The sequence below is a fragment of the Topomyia yanbarensis genome, chromosome 3 (genome assembly GCF_030247195.1).
Source record: "Topomyia yanbarensis strain Yona2022 chromosome 3, ASM3024719v1, whole genome shotgun sequence".
NCBI classification, from domain to species: Eukaryota; Metazoa; Arthropoda; class Insecta; order Diptera; family Culicidae; genus Topomyia; species Topomyia yanbarensis.
In genome coordinates this window covers 314,410,330-314,431,717 of record NC_080672.1, presented here as the reverse complement: position 1 = coordinate 314,431,717, position 21,388 = coordinate 314,410,330, and positions in this window count along the sequence as shown.

Below are 21,388 nucleotides of genomic sequence, written 5' to 3'. Positions count from 1 at the left end.
GTTGGTTAACGGTTGTCAATTTGAATTTACTCATCAACTTCAGTGTGAAGCAGTTGTCGCTAAGTTGTAGACCTAAGCTTGAGAAATAGTAACTGTTACTTCGGGTATCTCGCCAATCGTTTCACAGTTTGCATCTGATTTTGTACCACTGCTGCGTCCACTTTATTTGTTGCCGAACACAAATTTGTTTAGAATTGTTTCACATTTTCAACTATTATTTGAGTTTGATTGACATTCCGCTTAACGATTGCTCAATGTTTTACAAATGGGCGCAACTCTGACGAATTTTGAGGATTTTGGCCTTTGATGCGACTTATACGTTATTCAAGTTATACCGTTCCGGAGGTGTTTTCACGTACCAACAGAAAACTGGGCCTAGCCAGTACAGCACGGATCAAATACATTTTTTTTTGCAGAAAGGTCTTCAATCGTTTTTACAAACATTCCTTGATATAAATATTTTAATAGACAGTATAAATTATCACGAAAATTTAATTCCTCAGCCTGTATGTGCAAATCGCTTGCCAAATCAAGTATATTTTTAGAAACATTGACAACATTTTCTGCTTAAACTTATCTTGAATCTTTCCTGTTACGGTAGCCGCGCAAAACTTTTGACCTGAGAGTTACTTGAAATCCGCTTTGAAGTGTTACGACGCAGACGATTCTTGTCGAAAAGACGCAAAGCAGTCTCTCCAAAGGTCACCCGACACTAGTTTGAAAGAACACACCATTTTGTCCCGTCCGGTGCAATTGTTATTCAAAATCTTCACAAACTGGAGCAAGGAGTCTTTGAAGCAATCCCGTCCTACAGTAGATCCACGCAGTTCGAATCGATAACTACACCATCAATCTCAACTTTGTGAGCGGGTATGTAAACGTGTTAGTTTCTCATAAAAGCCTTGTTGCCAGTAACGTCATTTGTTTGCTTTAACCCTCCGGAAGTCGCTCTTATGGCCCACTGAACGAGCAGCCGCTGGTGTCCTAAAACGATTTCGCTGGATTTTCAGAGCAGCGTGCACTCAGTACACTAGCGCGACTGCCGGGAGGTTAAAGAAAATATCAAAATTTTGAGCTTTCTTTCGAGATATCTAGCACAGTTGAATATTTCTGCGTCATGCAGAATATTAGAATACTTAGTGGAAAGAAGATCCATTTTAGGATCATTTGGGTCACTCCAGGATAGTTTATTTATGCACGGGCCTAGAGCCAGACGTAGATGTAGAATATGAAGGAAGAGACATAAATCATGGGGAATATAATTTGAAAGACAAGTCTGAATAAAAGAATGTGATCATCTGTCTTTACTCGATATATGACTGGATGCAACTTATTTTCTTAGAAACCGAAACGAAGAATTTGTGCAAAGCTAAATGTGCAATATATCATAAATACATCGTTGGTGCAATTGCTTGTTCAAAAATATGGGAGGGTGCTGTCTGGTATATAACCGGAATACCGTGACTACCCTTGACCTGACAATTCAAATTTAACGATTTGCAGCCTAATCAACAATTCACAAACCAAAGTTCCTTGTCTCCCTAGTATACTTGATATACAGTAGAGTGCCAATATTTATGGTCATCCTGAATTTTCAAACCGGACAAACCTCAAAAATATTTCACCCAAAAAAAAAAAATGCTTGCAAAATTTGAGCGCAATAGAAAAACAATGTTATGAAGCGTCGAGATTTGGCGTAATGTTGAAAACTTGCTTTTATAATACAATCAAAAATTTTGAATTAAAATGGACCTGAGTTTGGAAATGCAGTTTTTATTTGTTTATGTATGCCAAATGAAATGTCGAAAGGCACTCCAATATACAGTCTTCTGAAGAGATGCTCCTTCTGCCGCATTCAAACACCTAGGGTCATGATTTCATAAACATACAGTAAATGATTTGTGGTATTGACATGAAATGAACGACAGTCAAACATGAATGAAGTAGGTTGGTAGGTGTGCCATTTGCATGTACACAAATTATTGCTTCTGTCGCGACAAATTTATTGGAGTTCACCTCGACATGCATCACACAGATTGAAAACAAATCTCAGATTGACGCAATTTACACTGACTTGAAAGTTGCTTTTGACAAAATCGACCATCGAATACTTCTTTCCAAACTGTCGCGTCTCGGAGCTTCGGTACAATTGGTGACTTGGCTGAACCCGCATTTAACTGGCAGAGTGTTACGTGTAAAGGTGGGCTCCTGTTTTTCGACTGCATTTTCCAACGCGTCTGGAGTTCCTCAAGGTAGTAATCTCGGTCCCATGTTGTTTATTCTGTTCTTCAACGATGTAGCACTGTTCCTGCGGGGCGGCTGTGAGCTAGTTTATGCTGATGATCTAAAACTATATTTTGTTGTACATTCGATCGAGGACTGCGAACGTCTTCAAGCACTACTGGATTTTTTCGTTTTATGGTGTCAGAAGAACAAATTAGTTGTAAGTATTCGCAAATGTGTGGTGATTTCATTCCATTGTATTGCAACACCGGTTGTATTCCACTACCGCATTGACGGTGTTTCACTGACCAGAGTCGAGCAAGTTCAAGATCTAGGCGTGCTGTTGTATTCTAAGTTATCATTCGAGGCACATCGGTCAGCCGTTATTTCAAAAGCTACTCGTCAGTTGGGGTTCATCGCTAAGGTTGCGAAGGATTTTACCGATCCGTATTGCCTGAAAGCACTTTACTGTTCTTTAGTCCATCCTATACTGGAAACTGCCTCTGTTGTTTGGTGTCCACATCAGACGTCTTGGTGCCTGAGGGTTGAACGCATACAGAAACGATTCATTCGTTTAGCGTTAAAAAACCTGCCATGGCGTGATCCTTTGAATCTGCCTCCGTAGCCTGATCGATGTCGATTATTAGGACTTGACACGCTGCAACGACGTAGGAAGCATTATTCGTTGGAAAGTTGCTGAATGGAGAAATTGACGCACCGCATCTATTGTCATTAATGGATTTTCGAACACCATCAAGATCGTCTCGTAGTGCAACGCTGTTGCATCCAAGGTTCCACAGAACAGCATTCGGATACAATGAACCGCTCACATCGTGTATCCGCATATTCGCTTCAGTAAAGGATTTGTTCGATTTTGGAGAAAATTTTAGTCGGTTTGCAAATAGAATTGGTAGCTCTAGATTAATCTAAGTTTAAGTTTTGATATTTTAACATATTCATTAAGACTGATGATGATCAGATGATAAATTGAAATACAAATACAAATACAAATGAAAGTCGAACTGAAAAAGAAAGCCAAAGTTAACACCGAAGGGGCGCAAAACTCCGCCAAGAGCGCCAGAAGACCACGCTACGGCTCTGCGTTTAATGGACCATTACATTCGAGATGTTTGCTTGGGTGAGCATCCGCTGCATGCAATGCAACATACATATCAGCAAGGGAAGTTTGCTAACATTAAGTTACACAATGTTCTCTATAACTTTGAAAAATCTTTTTCGCAAAAGCAATCAAGCTGAGAAGTTTTTCTTAATATTAAAGGTGCTTTTGACAACATACTTTTCGAATCCATTTTGGAAGCAGCGCGAGGTCATGTCACGAGCTGGTTATACGCAATGCTTAGCAACCGACATCTGTGCCCATCGTTACCGAATGAGAATACTTTATTTGCACGCAAGGTAGGACCGTAACAACCAGTAATAATCTGGACAAGCTGAAGCAGTTTGCTGATTTACCGCAACCGCCATATCACAGCTACATCGCCGCCTCGACACTCCGCCACCATCGCTTCCACTCGCAGTATATGAAAATATCACCATCCTGTACAAAATATCCACATCTGCACATACGATCACATACCGTCTATCAATTTAGTAAGCACCATAGCTGTTTCACAACACAATTGTTCATTATTCAGCAGAAATAAATTTATCGCCGCTGCTGTGTTTTATTTCCGCCAACTGAAAGAGCCATCAACAATAAACATCTACATCTATCAGTTGTCGCTCGCCTTCCTGATCTCCGAGTGCCAGAATGAGAAAGGTGAGAAGTTGTGAGTGTTTGTTTTGATCAGTTCTTTCTTGCGCTCCTTCGATCTTGTACCTACGTGAGATTCGTACCCAAAAATATACCTGTCATCCGCTTATGAGGTTGTAACCTTTGCGCGTTTTTTAATTTACTAGCAAAGTTACAATTTGCATTGCCAAACACCACATGCTATTGACGGATTCAACTATAGGGCAATTTCAGCATTTTTTATAGCAATCACAATCCCTAACAACATCACAACACAAACATAAATTTCGATCTGCCTATTATGCAACGGTCAGCACGGTTGACATCTCCATCGGACCAGTGAAATTGGCGCGAAACGAACCCATAAAATTAAATGCTGCAGAAGAACCGCTAAAAGCTAATTTGAAGCTATTAGTCGCCCTCATTTTGCCCGAAACCGTTGGAAGTACGCTACATATACTCCAACAGAAGAAGTTACAGATTATTCTAGGTTGTGGAAAGTGTGAATAATATCCCAGTGAAAGAGGGATCAGTATTAATTTGAATTTTGAAGTTTGAATTTGTGCAGTAAGGCAAAGTGGTAAATTTTATATTACAGTTTAACTACCAGTGCATTTGAAAACCCAAATCCCGACCGACGCTAGTCGAACTAAACGTCAAGGATCAGAGCGCGCAAATAGGTCGTTTGATTAGTGGGTGTATTTAGCACCAAGAGAAGACGGTAAATCAAAGAAACCCAGGTTAAGATAAAAAAAAATCCCGTTGATTATAAATTAATTCCTTAACAGCATTACAACGAATCATATAAAAGGCGGGGTGCGATGATGCTGTAAATTGAACGCCATTGTAGTCCATCCGGTGAGTTCATTGTTTCATCAAAACCCAAGCCTAACATAATACCACCCAGTTAAAGCCACAATTGAACTGCGCAGGTTTTCCTTGGTTCAACACAAATAAAGAACCAGTCCGTAGCGACAAGGCGGAAGAGGCTGAGAGCGATGTGAATGAGGCAACAATATCCACGAAATAGACCAAATCCGTTGCTGTATCCCTTGGCACCAACCAACGCAGAGGAAGGTTGATTGTGCCTGTGCCAAGCTTGGCCTGAGGCTGGGCCTCAGACATTTCTGTGCTTGACCACCGAGGGATACTTCCAGGACACACTTACACTCACACACTTAACACTAGGATAACTAACTAACAAACTTTGACGAATTTTATTATGCACAAATTATGTCTAACTTATGTGTATTTCATCCTACAACCAGGTTCCAAAAAATAAAGCAGCATTGACTAACCAAACCGATCTTGTGAATGAATCTGTCGAAACACCGTGTGAGTTGCTGAAATCGAACCAGAATTGTGGAAGGGTAGGTTACAATCCACCACCCCATCGGTACCGTAAACCGGGGTGACATTGATCACTTTTCGAAGTAATCATTACATATTTTTAGACGCAGCACATTTTTTGTCAAGTTTAATATTTTCAAACCATGTACTGATGTATGGAGAACAAGATTGGATGGTTTAACCTAAAATTGTCCGCTTACAGCTATTTTTCCAAAAATGATTTCAAGTTGATGTCCGTTTTCGTATTCCGGGGTGACTTTGATAACCTGCATGTTCACCCACATTAAGTTATTGATGTCAATGTTTTTCATTCAAATGTTTGTTTAAACTAATTCTGGAAAGATGCTCATTGTCAAATAGATGTTAATTGGTATTATACAAAGTATTCAATGTACTGTAAAATTCGAGTAACCAAAATTCGTATAATTTGTGTCCAACTAGAATAAAAGATTCTGAAAACCTTTAAAACTGCTAAAATTGTTTTATTTCAGTGCTTTATCAATGTACACAATGTTTCATCCATTTTAATACGTTGGAATATTGAACAATAAAAAAAAGTTGCGAGTTTTAGCTCAAAAAAATTTGAAATAATTGCCAACTAGTTTCACAAAAAAATTGTATTTAAAATAAATAAACTCTTAAAAGTAAATTTGGTACATCCCACTCTAAAGGAAAATAAAATCTCGCTTGTAATTTATTACTCTTGCTCAAATCTGAGATTTATTTGTTTCATAAAAAATACACTTTGTGAAGCTTCGTAAAAATAAGGTAAAGTCAAATTTCGGTTTTTTTGTAGGTTTTGTACCCAAAAACCGAACAAAATACTCAAAAAGTATAACAAACCAGTATTTCATAAGTTTAGAGTAAAAATCATTTCAAACTAAAATGATTCGGTAGACTATTCTGGTTTAATAAGCGATCTACGAAACAAGTTTCGAGTGATCAAAGTCACCCCGATGATCAAAGTCACCCCGGTTTACGGTAAGTGAGCATTGTCAACCTCATAAATTTTCATGTTCTCAACAAGAAGCTCATGTTCTGATTCGCTCAATCATATAATTGGTAACTATCTCTGGGATAAAAACCAGCGTACTACTGGCTAGCCCCTTTTAAAGTTACAAGGTGTAAGTGGCGCCATCTGTTACTGAGCACTCCAACTAGTAACCCTTACACTACCGCATATCGTAAAACGCCTGGATTTTGCGAGAGTTGCACTGATAATTTTTCTGATGCTGTAGAATGTGACGGTTTTTGCTCTTCGTCATTTTGCGCGAAATGCTGCGGACTGAACGACGAATTATTTGCCACTGTTGTTAACAAGTCTAACTTATTTTGGATGTGTAACATCTGCAAAAATATCATAGACAAAGCACGTTTTCGTAACGCATTAGTGTCCGTTGAGTCCGCAAACCAAACGATGATCGAGGAGTTTTAAATATAATTCGCCACGTCATATTGAAGGAATTAAAGGTGGAAATTTGGACCAACCTTAAAACATTGATCGACGCTGTATCAAAAACGCCGGTTCCTGACCACGGCCATTTTCCTTTCATTCTGCTAAAAGAAAGAGAGACAACGACGATACAGACTCCAATTCTTCTAAGCTGCTACTGATGCCACCTGATTATTGATATCATCTATCGCTGTGAATCGTGAAGATAAAAAGTTTTGGTTGTATCCAGTGATGTACCGATGGGAAAAATTCCATCTTCCCGGGTTTTTATTTTTGGGTTTTAACCAGGTTTTTTTCCCAAATCATTTTAACCTAGACGAAATATGGGTTTTTTTGTTTTATCGAATGTATGGTGTTCATTTAATGTTTTTTAACCTTTCGACAGTCGCGCTAGTGCACTGAGTGCACGCTGCTCTGAAAATCTAGCGAAATCGTCTTAGGTCAACAGCGGCTGCTCGTTCAGTGGGCCATAAGCGCGACTTCCGGAGGATTAAAGAATCTTGCATTTACATTTGAGAGACCGAAAATAAAAGTCGCAAGGATAAAACATACTTTGTAGAAACCACTCCAGATATCTTAGCATGTAAAAATCGAATATAAACATCAAGCGTAAAAATCGGACAGAGATCCTGAGCATGAGAATCGCTTAGAATATTCTCACCCGAAAAAGTCGGCAAGTATGAACCTCCAGTATAATTCGCTTACAGGAAATTCCGTACAACGTTACATTCAAGATTAAAAGTTGGATAAAGAAAAGTCCTTTGTAAGAACCGGATATACTTTTTTACGGTTTTTATTCTATAGGACATACTCGAAAAGCTCCTGTCCGATTTTGAAACTTGAAACTTGGGTTTTACGAAGCAATTTCTGTTCCTGCGACTTTGATTTCGGTCCATTCGATGTTCCAACTTGTTTCATATAATACTGGGAACAATAGTCATTGTTACTCTGACTAGTGAAAATTAGAATAATCGTGTGATACCAAAACTACTTTTATTCTGCTTGTTACTCATTTTAGGGGTTGCTATACTTTTAGCGAAATAAGGTAGGTATTCACACAAAATTTAGAAAATACCTATTTAGTTCGGTGAAAAGTAAAAGTGAGTAATATGCAAAAAAGGGAGTGGCCTTGACATTTGTCTTTAGTATGAACAGTAATCAAAACTCTCACAAATCGCAATCCAAATTCTTCCGGCATCAACTACATCAGTAGAAAAAATGCAGGTGGATTCACAGTAAGAAACGCAATCGACTTAGCCCAAAACGTGTTGAAAAGTTTTATCACTTATTTAACCACAATATTTGTAAAGAAATATTGGATCACCGCTATAATATTGATTCAATCAAGGAAAACCATTCAGAATTCATATACATGCAAAACTTTATGACAAAAAAAAAAAAAGTTAAAAATGTTTGGATAATAATACATTAATGTTCAATTACTAAAATATCAAAAAAATCCCCAAAATTATAAAAACCCAATTTGGTACATAACTGGTTGTATCTGTCAGGAATTCCGCCTGATGTTCCCGATGAAAGCGTCACCAAGCTAGCGGCGGATAAACTCGGAAATTCGGATATCACTGTCGTTAAGTTGGTCCCTCGTGGCAGAGATCCTAGAACGCTGAATTTTGTCTGATTGCTTATCGTGAGTTCGAAGAGAAGTCGGATTCCAGAAAGGTTTTTTGGAAACCGAATGCGCCCGACCCAGCAGTCATTGTCCTAACGGAAACCTGGCTGCACGAAGACATATTAAACGCTGAACTCTCGTCGAACTACGTAATATACCGCTGCGACCGCAACTCAACAACTAGTCATCTGCGCTGAGGCGGTGGCGTCCTAATAGCGGTAAAAAACATCCTCGCAGGTTCGCAGCTAAGTTTGTCAGGAATTGAACGCTTGGAGCAAATTGCCCTCCCTAATCAATCTGTAAATTTTTTACTTGTTTTATCTAAGGCCAAACAGTGATCCGGATTTGTATCACACTCACGCTAATTCCGTTCAAACAATTCTAGATAATGCTGGCAGCACCGACACTGTTCTCGTTTTTGGAGACTACAATCTTCCACGCCTTCAATGATCGCTCGATAACGATCTAAAATGTTATCTACCTATTAATGCCTCATCGAAACAAGAAATAGCTGTAACGGATTCTTTGGTTGCAGGGTACAGACCCCGATCTGCTCACTGACGAATATGAACGGGAGGATCCGCGATCTTGCATTTGTAATCAACACGGATATCGCAGAGGTGCTTGAACCTCCGACTGCTATTCTCAACGTCGATTCTCATCACAAACCGTTTGTCATGCGGCTAGATGTACGTACCAACACCAGAGATGATTAATTTCGCTCGATTGACGACCTTGATTTTGACTTTAACCGCTGCAACGAAATCTCGGCACTGATCGCTACTGTCGACTGGACCGATTTAGTGTGTTGTAATGAGCTTGACGAAGCAGTCGCGCTGTTTTATAGCAAAGTATATGATATACTCCGCTAAAAGGTTCCACTGAAACGAGTCAACAGGAGGATGGATTTCAAATATCATTGGCGGAACGCTTAGTGTCGCCGTTCGCGTAATGCCCTGCAAAAACAACGCACGCGTTATTTACGCCATAAATCAAGCGAAAACAAATTTACTTTTCGACGGACAGCGCTGCAATACGAAACTGCCCGGAATTCCGCTTTTCGTGAGTATTAGAAAAAAAGCCTTCGTGATCACCCTGCAACATTTTGGAAATTCGTTAGTAGCAGAAAACTCCCACTGACGTTTTCCTTGGAAACGCACTTAAATTTGTTTGCTGATCTCTTTCGCGGAGTGTTTAGAAGCGACTATACCGTACCTTCGGAAGAGTACAACATAAATCTCCCTCGTCCCGTTGTAAGTCGACCTGGCGTCTTAAAGGCTCTGACTGCTGTTGATTCGTCGAAAGGGCCTGGGCCCGATCATTTCTCACTTCAATTTATAAAGAACTACACCCACGTGCTGTCTCATCCCGTGTGCATCATTTTCAATCGCTCTCTCGCTGAAGACATTTTTCCTATCACCAGAGAAGAAACTACAATCGTTCCCATCCATAAGGTTGGAAATATTCGCACCGTCAAAAATTACAGATTATTAAACTATCTCTTGAAAGTTCTCGAAAAGATGATCTACAACGTCACATATGCAGCTGCATCCCACATTATCTCGGAGTATCAGCACGGGTTTGTCACGAAACGATCAAAACCTTCTAATCTGATAGCTTACGCTTATAAGTTGTTTCCCGCCGTCGAGAAGTGTCATCAGGTGGACGCTATTTATATCGATTTTTCAAAAGCTTTCGACAAATTACCGCACAAAATCGCAATCCTGAAATTAAAGCGTTTAGGATATCACACCTAGCTGACTAACTGGTTGCAGTGTTGTCTTTCCGATCGCTCGGCAATCGTGAGCGCTCAAGCACATTCAGAACACCCACAGATGTCCCACATGGCAGTCATCTGGGTCCGCTTAGTTTTATTTTGTTTGTTAACGATATCTGTAATCGGATCAAGTCTGGGTGCACTTTTAATGGAATGGAAGTCAACAATAATAAATGCAAAGTAATTAGTTTGGGACGCTTGCTTACTCCAGGACGTTATGAATACAGCCTACTCGGAACAACAATTGAAAGCGTCGACTTGATCCGTGACTTGGGAGTGCTATTCGATAGAAAGTTGAGCTTTTCCGACCATATCACCGCGACGAAGCAGTCGCGGTGATATGGTCGGAAAAGCTCGGCTTTCGGAATGTTGGTTTTCTTAAAGCGGAACACGACGGACTTCGATGATTTCTACGTACTAAAAGTACTTTACTGTGCCCCGATCAGAAGTGTTCTATGGAGTATGCTGTGTAAGTGCGGACACCATACCATGCCGTTCAAAGTGACCGATTAGAACGTATACAAAAATGTTTTGTGCGATTCGCTCTCAGGAAACTTCCATGGAATGATCCAGTTGTATTGCCTCCTTGTGCGGTTAGATGTATGCTACTCGGTCTGCAGATTTTGGTGACTCGCCGTATCTTCCTGCAAAGAGTTTTTGTTTTCGATTTGCTGTCAGGTAATATCGACAGTCCAGATCTTCTCTCGGGCGTTAATTTGTATGCGCCTCCCCGTGTTCTTCGTAACCTCGCTCTGTGACGGATCCCTAGACACCGTACTGCATATGGACAAAATAACCCACTGGAAAGATGTTGACGCAGATTTATCGAAACTTTTTCAGTGTTTGATTTTAACATTTCCAAGCATAGATATAAGTTATTAATAAGAAATATATATTTTAAAAAGGTGTCTGTACGGTAAATACCGAAGATAAGCAATAAATAAAAAGACAAGTAGAAACAAAATGTCTGCGGATATCCTCAAGGTGGTGTGCTGAAACCACTTTTATGGAACCTTGTTGCCAAGGGCTTGTTGAGGAAAATTAATAAGTTTGGATTTTCGGCATATGGTTTCGCCGGTGATCATGACCATTCATATTTACATTAACACATTCTTTGATCAAATCAAGCCTTATGTGTTGTCAAGCAATGTTATCTGCATCTTGGACTCTCATTTAATCCAAATAAAACATCAATGCTGCTTTTCACGCAACGAAGGATTACAACCGAAGCTCGCCCGTTGCAGTTCTTTGTCACTGAAATTGTTGTCATGGATAAAGTTAAGTACGTTGGGGTAATTCTTGAATCAAAACTAAAATGGTCAGCTTATATCGTTTTCAGAAACAAGATAGCTGGTATGGCTTTCGGGCAATGTAGAAGTGCTTTCGGCAAATCTTGGGAGGTCAAACCTAAAGTACATTCAGTACATCGACATAACAATTGTTAGACCAATACTGGCATACGGGTGTCCTGTGTAGCAGCAGAAGAGAGAAGTCGCGACAATCCAATCAAAGTTGAACCATATTCAGGGGATGACCTTGATGACGATGACTGGTGCGTTTACGACAACACCTACTTTTGCTCTTGGGGCACTCTTGAACATAAAACCACTATAAGTGGACAAGTATCCTAATAGATCGTGCAACTATCCACTTATATGCAGTTTTCCTTGTAAAACTTGTCATATGATAATTCCTTCTTTCGAGAAATAGCTGTTTGGCTGTATGGAGCGACAACTTGAAGAATACGTAGTTTGTTACACTGACGGTTCTTTACTGGAGGGCCGAGCCTGTGTTGATGTCTAGTGTCGTCAAATGAGACTAGGCCAACTTCATTCGCTTGGTAGATACGGTACCGTATTCCAAGTAAAAATCTTCGTAATTCTGTATGGCGTACAATCGACACTTCAACAAGGAATGTGCAGTAAAAGAATTTACTTTTTTCTCTGAAACTCCGGCTGCCTTAAAAGAACTTAGCTCTGTAGATTCGAGATCGAAATAAGTGATTGCATATTGAACGAAAATCAAAGAACTCAATATTTTACATGCTATCTACCTTTCATGGGTACCCGTTCATTCTGGAATTACTAAAAAACGAATTGGCTAGAACTGGCGCTGCGGCTGACTTCGTTGGTCCAGAACTAATTCTACCACTATCGATTCGTTGGACCACGCCAGTGCGACTCTTGCCAGATTTGAAATATGTAACAATAAACAAGAATTACGGCAAAAATTAGTTTCCAATCATAATGTAAAGAATGCTGCGATTCAAACTTTAAACTCGTTTTTCTCGAAATCAATATTTTGTCACTTAGTCCGGTCTGACTTAACACCGACCATTTGTGAGTTCAGTCCTGCAGAAACACACCTTTGAAAAAATCAAGGAAGAAACCTCGCGAGGATGGCTGGAACGGGATGTAAGTCAAGTTGATCGGCATCTCCGGATCGGTTCACGTTTCAACCAATCTCGATCCGGCTCAGATCGTGTCTCAACAGGAGACGATATTTGCAGCTGACCGGAACAAATCAGTTATACAGTGAGAGTTGGATAGCATGCAAGAAAAACCTGACTGAAAGAATAAGGCAAATAAAAAGCAAGAGTACAATCTCTACTGAAGTAGTACCTAACAAATGTCCTCGATAGCTGAGGATTGTGAGAAATAAGAGTTTTAGGTTTAGTCAGTAGGTTTAACTACTACGAATCAATCCGATAGCCAGCAGGCATTTACCAAATTTGTTAGGTTGAAGATTCGGCCCACCAGGATCTACAAAATATTCAAAATTGGAGTGGTTCTATATCTTCTTTTACAGGAAACATAAAAAATCAAAACTGCTCCCTTGAGATTTTTCTGTGCATGAGCCTGGGTTGGACAAAGCACAATATTCGCTCTTGGGCTGCATCCGAATATGGCAACCATTGGTGTAGCTTGCAAACAAAAACTTCTGTTTCGAAGGTGAGCCCAAAAAAATGTCTGAAATGTCGAATGTCATTTATTTTTTCTATATGTGGTGTATACATCCACCAAATGCCAAGACAGTTTTCACTCAGGTCCAGGAGCGGTAGGAGGCACGACCAGCACGTAATAAAACAAAACAGAACTTAGATTTTGAAATGGCTTCAGATATCGATTTCTGTCATTTACTTATCAACCCCTTTTTGATTAGTTTTTATGGGATAGTAATTGTTATACGATATTTCGAAATAAATTCGTAAAAAAATTACGTTAGTCGAATATCCGTACCAGAGTTCGTAAATGGAGATTTCAGTGTACCGGGTGTTCAATAAATAATGAGAATGATTTCAATACCTTTCAGTAATTAAAGTAAAGAACGTAATTTTTTTCTCTCCAAAATAATTGCTCTCTGGACTCCCTAGAAATGGGTGGCATGTTTCTTTTCGTTCGGATGCTGTCAGTTCAATCAAAGATGGCGTCAAAACAGTAGGCACTCCACGAGCGTGTTGTAAGGTTTTACGAAACGCACGGTCATCGTGGAAAAAAGTTTACAATAGACTACTTTTGAGACGAAAACGTGTCCGTGAGTACAATTTACCGGATCCTGGTATCCCTGTGCGTGGAGTGGCCGTCTGTCGAAGATAATGACGAAGAAGAATAAGAAGGAAACGTTGAAAAACGAACGAGTTTGCCTGATGCCGGCCGAAAATATTACTGCTCCCATACCTTGATTCACTGAACCCTCAAGATAGAGGATATCATCTGTACATGGACATGGAGTACATGGATGAGCAGAAAGCGATCGTGAAGTCGCAGTGCCGATGGATGACGAAGAACTACCGGGCGACGTCGTTCGTGCTGGATGACGAAAGTTACTTTCCGCTTTTGAAGACCCACATTCCAGGAAATGACAGCTACTATTCCAGTGGCAGGTCGGCCACACCCCCCGAAGTAAAGTATAAGTTTAAGTATAAATTTAAAAAAAAGTTATACTGTACATCGGCTAGGGATTTCAAAGCAGTGGTTTAAGCTGAGCGGTCTGGCCATCAATCAACAAGTTTACCAGGTGGAGTGTCTTGAGAAAATTCTTCAGCCGTTCTTAAAGGATGGGAAGTACGTCTTCTGGCCGGACAAGGCATCTTTCCCATTCGCTGGAGTATTTTGAGCAGAAAAAGATACCGTACGTGCCGAAAGAAACGAACCCGACCAACTTGTCCCAGTGCCGTCCCATTGAGGATTTTTTCGGCTCCCTCAGTCCTCTAGTGTACAAAATTAATTGGCGGGCCGAGGATACGAAGCAGTTGACCACCAGGATCCGGAATTGTATCCGGAAGATGGACGTCAGTGCCGTCCAGCACTCTTGTCAGAGAATCGCGACTAAGTTGCATTGTACGGCTGTTCAGTGCCTCCAATATTCATTGACGTTTTTTTGAAGAATAAATATTATGTTTTACATTTCTTATAAAAGAAATGTATAGAATTCGCTCAAACTTTCAAGATTTTTTCCGAGGCCCGGAGGGCCGAGTCTTATATACCAATCGACTCAGCTCGACGATTTGGGACAATGTATGTGTGTGTGTGTCTGTGTGTATGTAACGGATAAATTCTCATTCGTGTTTCTCAGCAATGGCTGAACCGATCTTATCCAAACCAGTTTTAAATGAAAGAACTAAAAAACAGTATGAACGCTATTAATTTGTTTTTGATTCTGATGTTTAGTTTCCAAGATATGAATGTTTGAATGCGTAAAAATGGCGTTTTTTGCAGTTTTTTTAAATTATCTGCCGAAATTGACAATATAGATTAACAATTTATATACATTTAGACAGCTTTAACGAATACCTTTCGAACAAGCTATAGATTGTTGAAATCGGACTATTATCAAAAGAGATATTTAACATTAAATGCCGACGAAAGATTTTTATCATTTCCCATTGCCAGAAATATGACCAAAAACATGTAATCTATTATTAACGCCAAAACGGCTTATTTCAGGTCAATAGTATCTTCGGAGAATTCAATGGAGGTAATATTCCCTTTCTTTTGGTATTGTGCTTTTGCTGATTAATCCCCCTATGAGTGAGATATTTTCACAAATTTTCTTGGAAGTGATTATATCAAAATGATGCCTTCAGCAAATTTGTAGCTCTTACTTTTGCGAATAACTTTGCTGAAGACATTAAATATCTATTTTGAATACTTTAAAAGTTATGGCTTGTTGTTTGTTGATTACTCTTTGTCGCCTATTTATTGTTCAATATAGTAATAATCCATTGAAATAAGCCAAACATTATTACGATAAAACGAATTTTGTATTTCATTTTTCTATCTACAACCGCTAGAAATAATCACCGAACACTTCCAAGTTGTCTGGTAGGAACTTGATAACTTATCAGTACTAAAATGTTCATTTGTGCGAACCTTCTGACTGCAATATTTCTAACTTATAACCATCGATCTGAAACATATCGGAAAATGAAAAGCGAAATAAATAGCTCCAAGCAACGGCGTAGCCAAGAGAAGGTTTTGGAGTACACCATACAACCCTACCCCCCCACCACACCCAAAAAAAAAAATTGGATTGAAGTTGTCGGTTCCGACAGCATGAAGTAACAAGTTACTTTACGCTTGTTCGGACATGCCGTAGACTCAGGTGATTCGCATTTCTAATGCCAAAAGACCCTGACCACTACGGCAGCAGACAAAGGGTTAAGTCGCCGGTGAGCTCTAAGCTTGCATATATGATCCTTCCACGCTTTTCTAAACTTTCTCCTTTCAACACCTTGCTCTCCCTTGAGTACTATGGCTCTAAATATTGAAAAATATACTTCACCTTCCAGTCCCTTGCTAATTAAATGCCGAAAAAACTGTTGACAAATTAACTCAATAGGTCGTTAACAAAAATGGTTAACAAAAAAATGGTAAAAATTGAAGTTGAAAATTTATTGATGCTGACTGATTTAATTCAATATTACAATAACAATTATCTGATCCGTAGATTGATAACCTGTTGTTGTAAACATCATGAGGACTTTTGATAAATTGTCGGAATGGGGTCTTGATATGTAACTGATCTATTGGTCTTGATTTCACAGTTGTCTAATTGCATCCATATCAAATTCCTGCCTGAAAACATTCCAATAGAAAATTCCAGAGTTCTGTAATCAATCATAATCCTCAGATTTATTTTCAAATTGAGCTCGTTTTTGTAGAGATGTACTGTAATAAGGGTCTTTATTTAATAGGAAGCGAAGATAAAATTGATTTAATGTTTATGAAACATAGAACTGCTCACCAAAAAAATGCATAACTTTCAACATTTGCTAAAAATGTTTTTGCCTTTCTCATTCACTCTAAAATTCGTCAATCTAATCCCGACCGGGAGGGCCGAGTGTCATATGCCAATCGACTCAGTTCTTCGAGATCGGAAAATGTCTGTGTGTGTATGTGTGTATGTGGAAAAAAATGTGACCTCTGTTTCTCAGAGATGGCTGGACCGATTTGCACAAAGTTAGTCTCAAATGGAAGGTACAACCTTCCCATCGGCTGCTATTGAATTTTTTATTGATTGGACGAAAAATGACGATTTCCATTCGACTCTAGCAGGTTCTAATCGATTTTGATGAGCATTTGATTTTTGTTGTATGACCAATTATATGTATAGGTCAAATGTTTAAAACAGTAATTTAAGGTCAAGATAGCATCATTTTGAAACCGCCATTTTCGGAGGTTTAGTATCTTCGATGAGTTTTACAAACGTTAAACAGCGCATCATTTGATAAAATAATTTTGACGGTATATCGTCCAAGAAGTATTTATGGTGAATTTTATTCATGAACTCTGTTACTATTTTCTGAAAAATTAATTCTGCATAATTTTAAAACTTCAAAAATCACGGTTTCGGGATTATGCCGTTTGGACAGTATGATCGATTTTCACCAAACCGAATTTCTGGTTACGCCACTGATTTCAAGTAAGTGGAAACAAAGTCGTTCTACACTCGTTCAAAAGAAACTTCTTCGAATGCTGAATATCTATTATAACACATTGAAACCCCAATTTTATCAGCCAAATATGAACATATGTTTGATGGGCTCTAGCAGACGAACAAGACTGAATTCGAGTAAATCCTTTCTTGAGCATGTTTTCCTTATCATGAAGATATGCGAAATATGCGAAAATAAAAAGTTCATCATAATCAAAAATAGTTATCAAACTACATCAAGGGACGAGAAGAATATTTTAACAGCTTCAGTTTATTATAAAGAAAAAAAAATTGCCCGATTTAGTCAATGTCCCCATTTTGTCAGCCTAAAATACGCCATGAGACTGATAAAAATGGGTCTTTATGGTATGTATTATTCACTGTGTTTCACATTAATAGGTACATTTCATTTTCCAATTCGTATTCCAATTAATTGGTATACTTAAGGGTTTATATGTTGCAGATAGAGAAAATACTGAAATTTTCAGGTTTTTTCCTACACAACATTACGAAAGCTTATTAAACAATTTTTCCTAATAAGTTTGTGAAAATTATAAACTATTTGAAATTTTTTAATAGTTTAATTTTTTATTTAACCGTGATTTTTTAATAAATAGTGACCATCGCTTCACAACGTAGTCTATTTTTCATGGCTTGCGGTGAGCACGATCTCTCGAATTGCTGAACTGAAAATTATGGAATAGAAATTAATTTTTAGTATTCTTTACAGACCCGCTGGTGCCCTAAGACGATTTCGCTAGATTTTCAGAGCACTGTGCACATAATAGTTCTTAAATAGGAAATAAAACCAAGTCTGGAAATATTCACTGTTAATTTTCTTTGAATGGTATCACTGCTAGTATCACCTTTTTCAAGAAAAAGCGTTGATTTCTTAGTTCTCAGTCGCGTTGGAAATGTAAAGTATAAACTTCAAATCGATTCAAAAAAAAATTTCGATTTTTTTAGCTCAGTACAATATATAACCCCTTTAGGAAAATTCAGTTTTCCCACCACAATATAGATATTTTATTAACAGAGCATTAACAATAATTCGTTGGTATGTCTATTTTATGGGCCATTTTTTCGCTTTCCCATTGATTTGGTTTGAGATTTCTAGCATTCATGTTGTCCTATGCTGATTTGAGCGATTCTCTGAGTCCTGCCACTATCCCATGTAGTATGTGTTATCAAAAACATCGCGAAGCATCAAGTTCTAAATGTTCTCAAACGATATAATATCCGAAGAGTGATAAGAGTTATAAGAAATGTCTCATCACACTGTTAGGTGGATTAAACACGTTTTTAATAAAAAAAATCTCATTTTTTATTGAACACCCGTTATATCTAGAACTTCTCTTCTAGCATTCTTCCACTTTCATTACAATTTCTCGTAATGTTTAGCGACACTCGATAGTTTTTTTTAAGTTGTCCTACTGGAGCTGTAGAAGTCGATTCTCGGAAAGTCTCCATGCCAGAATCACTGATTACGATTGCATACGAGACGGAAAATGTCACCCACCAAAACACCACTTAAGGCCAATTGTAGTGGACCGAGATCCTGATTGCGAAAGCTTGGGCATAGATATGCGGGGATGATTGCGATTGCATGTTCGTCTTAGCGTACCGTCGCGAAGGGCTCGAGTGTTTGTATCTTAACTTGTTTGATTACGTAGGCGGTTGTGAGTCGCGTGTGCTAGCGTGTATGTAACTTTGCGTGCATAAATTCGATTTTACAACTCGGGTGGATCGTGAATGTGATGCTTAATTTTTAGTAAATGGGTCAGATATAAAAAGAGAGTGAGTTTTCCCATATCACTGAAGTTGCCTGTCATGTCGCCTAGTAACGCGCCCGCGAGCAAGGGTGCCCGACGATTCGAACTGAGGACCGTGTTTGTAAATTTATAAGTGCTCAAACGTTCACCTAATCACCAGGATAACCCCTGTTTGCGAGATCGCTGTCGTAGGTCGTAGGCAAAGAGCTCAAGCGTCTGAATATTAACATGCAGGAATGGCGGAATACGTGGGCAGTATGGATAGTACTACCCACTCGAAAATAACCAAGTGGGTAATTGCACACTCGAAATTCGAGCAAACCTAAAATTTCAAATTTACCACTTATGTGTTTCAGGCACAAAATTGTAAATCCTCGATGTACCACGATTTCACTTACACATACGCACCGCAAGTGATTTTACGTTGGCTTAGTACCCATTCGAACTAAAAGTGTAAAACCGGGCCTGTTAACATGTTCGTCACGTGTACTAGCCTCTATGTAACTTCACGTTTATAAATTCGATTTTATAACCATGAATGCGGACATCGAATCTGATACTTAATCTGGGTGTACGATTTAGATACAAGAAGAGAGTGAGTTCCCTCATATCCCGCTCAGGTCCCCCTGAAACTTGTTGTCTAGAGTATATCAGCGATTTTTTTAGACTGGTCCTACTAAAAACATGGATCAAGACTGCTAGCTTTGGTGCTAGGAGCTTCCGGACGTGACGGATTCATGTTTGTGTGCAAATGCGTATTTGAGTTCGCGTTTATAAATTCGTAGGTGTATAAAAGTTCAACTAATCACTGGGGTGTCTTTAAATTTACGAAATCGCGGGCGTTGGATTGTGTGGATGATTGCAATTGCATGTTCGCCTTTGTGTGCTATATGATCGCGCAAAGCTCGAGCGTTTGTATGTCAACGAGTTTATGCGCGTGGGCATATGTGTGTAGCGTGTATGTATCGTCGCGTGTATAAATTTGTTTTTATAACCGTGTGCTTGCCTGTGAATAAACGTGCGATCCACGATTTTTAGTGTATTGTTCTGATATAGAAGGAAGTGGGTTTCCTCATGTCACTAGAGCATCTGGCCCCGAATTTTGTAGTTTGTATGAGTTTGTTTTTTTTTGCGACGAGACTGAAGGCTTCCGGACGTGAACGATTCATAATCCCGTGGGAACGGGAGTTGATGTAATCTCACTTGAGACCGCGTTGATAAATTTGTAAGCTACATATTGACTTGATCACTGATCACTAATGACTTCAAGTATGTTATATTGCAGGCTTCGATGTGTACAGATTATCGCGTTTGCAAGCTCGCACGTGTGACCAAATTCGTGTTATCACGAAGGGCACAAGCGATTTTAGGTTAACGTGTTTGATCACCTGATTGCCGCGGAGGCTAGCGTGTGAATAACTTCTCATATTTGATTTAATTTAAATAACCGTGTATTTGTTGACATATTCACGTAGGCTTTTAAAAGGGCGTAAGTATGTGTGATTGATCGTGTTTATGACCAGATTTGTATTATCGCGAAGAGCTCGAGCATTTGTATGTTATTGTGCGTGTTCTTTCTATCGCATGAGCGTTTGCATGTTTCGTACGCTAACACGTTTGCAACTTTGCGTGTACTAATGTGTTTCTACAACCTTGTTGTCGTTTGCATATTCTCATGTGCTTTTGAGTTTTAGTAATAGAAATGAAAGATGAGAAAGGCAAAAACATACAACACATGAAAAAATAACATTAGTATTCCGAACACCTCATACATAGAAGAAACACTGACTAATGGCTGAACGTTGGTTTGGGCAAGGCCCAATAAGTTCTTCGATTAACTTGAATTACCTTGTAAACGATAAATTCTCTACCTTCACGTGATTGATAACATTAAAAGCAAATATTCGATGAATTATTATAATTTTCAAAAATCTACAAACAACAAATTTTCGAAAATATTTAATAAAATCAGTGAATGTGGGAATCACTAAGCGAAAGCCACACCAGAAAGGATGATGAAACTATTTTGGTTTGTAGAACAAAAGACAGGTCTTCCATTTGCTTCGTAAAGTTAATAACAGTTTGTTTGTTTGTTTTTTAAGATTTTAACCCCAAGGGTCATTCGCCTATATAACAGTTGTTGCTGTGTGTCACACGTCTTCATTTGACGTGAGCCCCGGAAGGGCGGCTCGATTCATGCTGGAAGGATTCGCCGTTCGTAGGCGCAAACGGTGATTGCACAGCGGATGGCGAGATGCTGAATTGCTTATTTACACCGTGCGCATGAGCCGTGCCGGCTAGGTACAAGATGTTTATAGGATCCAAGAAATGCTTACCAAATCATAAGACATGGTTGCCAGTAATTCGTCCTTATTAAGACGAACACATAATGGAAAAAGAATTGAATTAAAATAATCCTTCTAACTTGTTAAGGACCAGTTATATGCCTGTACAAAAGAATAATATTTGAAAATTATATCAACATTACATTGTT